The sequence below is a fragment of the Rhinopithecus bieti genome, unplaced genomic scaffold (genome assembly GCF_001698545.2).
Source record: "Rhinopithecus bieti isolate Rb0 unplaced genomic scaffold, ASM169854v2 scaffold_973, whole genome shotgun sequence".
Classification (NCBI taxonomy): Eukaryota; Metazoa; Chordata; class Mammalia; order Primates; family Cercopithecidae; genus Rhinopithecus; species Rhinopithecus bieti.
Genome location: NW_016803205.1, coordinates 564,430 through 570,840, shown reverse-complemented (window position 1 = coordinate 570,840; position 6,411 = coordinate 564,430). Strand labels below are relative to the sequence as shown.

The following is a 6,411-nucleotide window of genomic DNA, read 5'->3' as shown; positions in this document are numbered from 1 at the left end:
CCCCCGCCACTCACCCCCTTGATTTTCCCTGCAGCCAGTGCCTGGGTTTCGGGATTCCTGCAGCAGCGCGCAGCGGTCTGTCCGGGGCCCCTTCCCACAGCCCAGCTGTAGGGGATTTCTTCTCCTAGGTAGGGCCCCTTCCCACAGCCCAGCTGTAGGGGATTTCTTCTCCTAAGTAGGGCGCCTTCCCACAGCCCAGCTGTAGGGGATTTGATTTCTTCTCCTAGGTAGGGCCCCTTCCCACAGCCCAGCTGTGGGAAATTTTTTTCTCCTTGATTCCCACAATTACAGGTTTCCCGGAGCTCGCCGCCTGGTCTTCCTTCAGCTTTGTCATCAGGATTGCAGTCTTACTTTGAGAGAAATGTATGTTTTTATTGACCCTGTGACGCCCCCCACTTAGAATAATGTTCAAAAGAAAATTACGAAACACCCTGTTAACACATCGTAGGATGTTTATACTGAGTTTCTAGAGGAGACTCTGACCAGGGAAGGTGTGTCAATGATTAAACTTAAAGGCTAAAGTTTGGAATGCTTGTCCGTAGCTAATGGAAATTGCTGTGTGAGTCCCACTGAAGCCACTGTGATTACGTGTCTGGTTAGCGCAGCGAGTTCAGCAGCAAATCTCTCCGAGCTCTGCTACCCCAACATTAGGGAACAGACTGCCCTGTTCCATACCATCAGGGAACCTGGAGGAGTCCGGAATTATCTGTTAAACTCCTCCCTTCTTCATACTCCGTCCTGTCACAAGTGAACAGAAGTGACCTGATAAGATCACACAGCCAGGAAGAGACTTTCTTTGACCACTTGTAATTCTTGACTTTTTTACCTTCTGGATTATTAATACACCATATACTTACATGAGTTATTTTTTATTAGCAGCAGGACATTTTGTAATGATTTTTTTTCTAAGTTTTCAGTTTTTAAAATTCTTGCCAGAATTCTTATTTAATTTTACTTTTGCTCTTGTCTCATAATGTTCCTTTGTTCTGGCTTTGTGAATTGATCTGTTCTTTCTATGTTAAAATATACTTCTAACATTTTCCCAATTCCTTTAATTTTCATTTAAATCAAATGGATACAAGCATGACCAGGAAAAAGATCACTGTTGGAGGAGGGATTTTAGATTTTCTATTTCCTAGATTTGTAAGGCATATTGGCAACCTTTCAGAGGTAAAATAAAACCAAAAATTAAACCAAGGGACTCCAATTTTTAAAAGTTTATATTTAATAAACAGGAAGGCCTGTTTGAAGTATAGTTTAATTAAACACCACAAGCAATGGAAAGGTCTGTCCTGTCCACAAGGATCCGATGCTAGGGAGTAATTTTTTTTACACATTTTTAAAAATAGAATCATGTCCTTTGTATTTCTGCTGCATTCCCTGACTTAGTGGGCATTTGAGAAATTTCAAACTCTAAGCAGATGCCTTAGTCATAAAATATGTGATTCTACTTGCAGGTTAGTTTGATTTCACATTTTCTAGCTCAGTCTTTCTCACTATCACTATTGTAAAGTTTATTTCTATGAAGTAAAGGGTCTTATATGCCAGCATCTCAAAGGGTGAGATGAAAAGGATTGTAAAGTTAAAAAAAAAAAAAATCAGCTAACACCATTTAATTATAGGACTTGGGTTCTAGCTTTGCTTCTATGTGACCCTGGCCAAGTCTCTTAACCTCTTGTGATATTTTCTCATCCATAAAATGGATGGCGATTTTATTTTTACTTCTGCATAAAATCATAGTTTTAATAACTTCTCTACTTGTTGTGAAAATAGTTATGTCAATGAAAGTGAAAGACTTATGCTTTTTAGAAGAAATCCAGTATTACAGGAGTTTAAGTATTATCTTGTTTGCTATCAGTATGCCACGTTATTTTATTATTTGTATAATCTCCTTTGACAGGCTTCATCATTATGAAGCATATGATGATCCCGTGGATAGGTGAGTTCAAAGGCAATGAGTGCAGGTTGGAGCCTGATCAATTAGAATGCTAAAGGCTCAGTGGGAAATAAGATCAGCTGAAGCAAAGTAGGAGATAGTGTGGTCAGGCCATGCCCCATCACTTTCAAGCCCAATAGGATAATGTGGTACTGGACAAAACAGATGAGTCTTCCAAATCCAGTAGGATGAGTCCTCTTTCTTTATTCCTTTCTCTCACTTAGCCAATGCCAAAATGCATGTGTGTGGTGGGGGCGGGGGAGGGGGGCGAGGCATGGCAGGGAGATACAGCTCCTGTTTCAGAGTGATTTTACTTTTATTATTACAACAATTTTTTTTATGGTAATTGTGAGATGTGAGTGAAAGAAATAGGTAGGAAGTAGGTAGATAATGGAAAATGGAAAAAGAGCAAGCATCTCATAGGGTATGTGTGTAGGTGTGAGAGAGAGAGCACCCAGCTAGCTTACAGAAGCTAGGGGCAGGGTGGGGCATATTCTCCTTGCTCTTTGTGTTCTCTGAGTTTAACACACTGCTTCATGCACAGTTAAGGTTCAGAAAAATACACATTGGGTAACAACCAATGTTTGGTATTAATGTTTTGTTTAAGTCATCTTCACCGAATTCTTTGAGAATAAGAGTTTGTTTTCACAACCAGAGTCCCGTAAATATCGTTATATTAAATTAAAGATAATTATAAAACTATAGAGTATATATTTTTTCATAACATTTTATTGACTTCTCTAGTCTGCTTTTTTTTTTTTTTTTTTTTTTTTGGTAGAGATGCCATTTTGTCATCCAGGCTGGAGTGGTGCAGTGGCACGATCACAGCTCACTGCCTCAATGCAGCCTTGACCTCCTGGGCTCAAGCGATCCTCCCAGCTCAGCCTCCTGAGTAGCTGGGACCACCCGTGCTTGTCACCACACCTAGCTAATTTTTTTTTTTTTTGGTAGAGATGCCATTTTGCCATGTTGCCCAGGCTGGGCTGGGTCTCCTGGGCTCAGGCAATCCTTATGATTCAGAAACTGAAAAGAATAGAGGGGAAACCAATAATGATGTCTACTATATACAAGAGCATGTGTTTGCTAAGTTCTTTGCTTGGTGCTTGCCATGTCTCTAGCATGTAACTCTGAGTGGGAGCCCAGATTTCAGATGGTTGACTGCCTTGCCCAAGGCCATGTGGCTGCTATATAATAGAGCTGGGACTCACACTTTGAGCTGCGTATTCCAAAACCTGCTCTTCTCATAACACCATGTTGAAATAACAAAACAAAACAAAAACAACCTCTGTGTTCTTATATCCACCATGGAAAATTCTCATCTGGGCAACCTTTTTCTTTTTTATTTTCTTGACACTTTCACTTCCTTGTCTAAAGAATTCTCAGCTAGAGTGAAGACCTGAATGGAAGTAAGAGTGGTGAGATTGCTGAGGAGGAGTGGGCTGTTTTTTCCCAGCCCTGCCCTCTGACAGATCATCTCCCTGTCAGACACTGCCAAGCTGTTTTAAAGTGCAATCTTTATGCCGTCTGCCTGCTTCTGCCTCTTTTTCCCCCCGAGGACCACCCTTCAGGATATGTCATTGCTAAACAACCTTGGAAATGTCACTTTCTCCTTTGTACTAGACACTGTGTTAAATCATTTTAAGGGTTTTAAAGTGACACAAACTTTTGATTGATTATATCAGGAACTTTCCATCAATAACACTACCAAAATACTTCTGATTCCACCCCCTGCCCCAGCCGCTGTATGTGGAAATGTGGAATGACATTTTATAGCCAGTATGGGCTCTGTTCTGAGTAGTCCTGTGTGGAGTTCTGATACAGTAAAAGTCTGAATTCTTTCGTATCAGGTCCTGGTTTCTGCAACTCTTCTCAATGTTTAAACTTCTTGTGGTTGAAGCAGATGTTTTAGGTGATGGCAGAATCTAACACTATTTGGTTGATTTCAAGAAATTATGATAACCCACAGATAAAATTATGGGGATGTAGTCAAAACCTTTCATTACATCTTTACAGGTACATAAAATTTTCTAGGATTATATAATTTTCTGTACAAATGTTCTTTGCCTTTTTATAGGTTATTTGAACTGAGTTTTTGTTTCATTTGATATTAACAGTGATATGACAGAAAGGTTAGCTGTGCCCTTGTAATTTATAAAAGATTGCATATGGTGCACTGTTTTAGTTTTGACATTTTCTCCTTTTGTTAAAATGAGTGAACTACAGAAAGTCAAATGTTTCGACATTGATAAATCTCAAAACTTAATGCTGAAAGGAAAAGCAAATTGTAGAATTCTTTTCAAATCAGAATTTGCTTTTCCTTTCAGCATTAAGTTTTGAGATTTTGTATTCCCTAAACTGTATGAATTTTGAAAACATGCAAAACAATAACACATATTGTTTAATATTACATACACATGTAGAAGTGATATTAAATGCTTGAGAATGATGAGTACTGAATTTATGGTTATAGTCACCTCTTGAAAGGGTGGGCCAGAAACAGGTTTGGCTTCAATTATATCTATAATAGTTTAGGTTTTTTAAATGTTAAGATTTGTTAAAGCTGGGTAATATGGTTTGGCTGTGTCCCCACACAAATCTCGTCTTCAGCTGTAGCTCCCACAATTTCCACATATCATGGGAGGGACCTGGGGGAGGAATTCAATCATGGGGCAGGTCCTTTGCATGCTGTTCCCATGATAGTGAATACGTCTCATGAGATCTGATGGTTTTTTTGTTTTTTGTTTTTTGTTTTTGTTTGTTTGTTTTTTTTTTTTTTGACAGTCTTGCGCTGTTGCTGAGGCTGCAGTGTAGTGGCTGGAGTGTAGTGGCAGGATCTCAGCTCACTGCAAACTCCGCCTCCCAGGTTCATGCCATTCTCCTGCCTCAGTCTCCAAGTAGCTGGGACTACAGGTGCCCACCACCACGCCTGGCTAATTTTGTTTGTTTTCTATTTTTTAGTAGAGACAGGGTTTCACTGTGTTAGCCAGGATGATCTCGGAGATCTGATGGTTTTATAAAGGGGAGTTCCTCTGCACATGCTCTCTTGTCTGCGGCCATGTAAGTTGTGCCTTTGCTTCTCCTTTGCCCTCTGCCATGATTGTGAGGTCTCCCCAGCCACGTGAAACTGCAAGTCCGTTAAACCTCTTTCCTTTATGAATTGTACCCAGTCTCAGGTGTTTTTTCATAGCGATATGAAAATGAACTAATATAGTAAATAGGTACTATTAGAGTTCGGTACTGCTGTAAAGATAACCTGAAAATGTGGAAGCGACTTTGGAACCGGGTAACACGCAGAGGTTGGAACAGTTTGGAGGGCTCAAAAGACAGGAAGATGTGGGAAAAATGTTTGGAACTTCCTAGAGACTTGTTGAATGGCTTTGACTAAAATGCTGATAGTGATTTGGACAATAAAGTCCAGGCCAAGGTGGTCTGGGATGGAAATGAGGAACCTGTTGGGAACTGGAGCAAAGGTGACTTTTGTTGTGTTTTAGCAAAGAGACTGGTGGCATTTTGCACCTGTCCTAAACATCTGTGGAGCATTGAACCTGAGAGAGATGATTTAGGGTATCTGGCAGAAGAAATTTCTAAGCAGTAAAAAAGCATTCAAGAGGTGACTTGCGCATTGTTAAAAGCATTCAGTTTTATGTATTCACAAAGATATGATTTGGAATTGGAACTTATGTTTAAAAGGAAAGTAGAGCATAAAATTTCAGAAAATTTGCAGCCTGAAGATGCAATAGAAAAAAATCCATTTTCTGAGGAGAAATTCAAGCCAGCTGCAGAAACTTGCCTAAGTAAGGAGGAGCCAAATGTTAATCATCAAGATAATGGAATGGGGAAAATGTCTCCAGGGAATGTCAGAGACCTTTGCAGCAGTCTCTCTCATCACAGGCCCAGATGCCTAGGAGTTAAATAATGGTTTCTTGGACTGGGCCCAGGGCGCCCATTCTGTGTGCAGCCTAGGGACTTGGTGCCCTGCATCCCCGCCATGGCCTAAAGGTGCCAACATACAGATCAGGCCATTGCTTCAGAGGTGCAAGCCCGAAGCCTCTGAGGCGTTCATGTGGTGTTGGGCCTGCCAGTGCACAGAATTCAAGAATTGAGGTTTGGGAACTTCCACCTAGATTTCAGAGGTTGTGTGGAAATTCTTGAATGTCCAGCCAGAGGTATGCTGCAGGGATGGAGCCCTCATGGAGAACCTCTGCTAGGGTAGTGTGGAAGGGAAATGTGAACTGGGAGCCCCCACACAGTGTCCCTTCTGGGGCACCACCTAGTGGAGCTGTGAGAAGAGGACCACTATCCTCCATACCCCGGAATGGTAGATCCACTGATAGCTCACACTGTATGCCTGGAAAGGCTGCAGACGCTCAATGCCAGTCAATGAAAGCAGCCAGCAGGGAGGCTTTACCCTGCAAAGCCACAGGGGCAGAGCTGACCAAGACCATGGGAACCCACCTCTTTTATCAGAGTGACCC

At 41.2% G+C, this 6,411-nt stretch overlaps 1 protein-coding gene across 5 annotated transcripts in view; it reads left to right on the top strand.

The window, feature by feature from the left end:
• Positions 1–6,411, top strand: part of CRYZ (crystallin zeta) — a 28,660-nt gene that overhangs the window by 1,256 nt on the left and 20,993 nt on the right. The window contains exons 1-3 of one of the 5 annotated variants that reach the window (XM_017869029.1): positions 36–128; positions 292–363; positions 1,901–1,939. The exons of 1 other annotated variant lie outside the window; for it this stretch is intronic. The gene's annotated coding sequence lies outside the window, so the exon portion shown is untranslated. Of the gene's footprint in view, positions 1–35; positions 129–291; positions 364–1,900; positions 1,940–6,411 lie in introns of those variants that run through there. 3 more of the 5 variants (XM_017869019.1, XM_017869037.1, XM_017869042.1) reach the window with 3 other exon arrangements.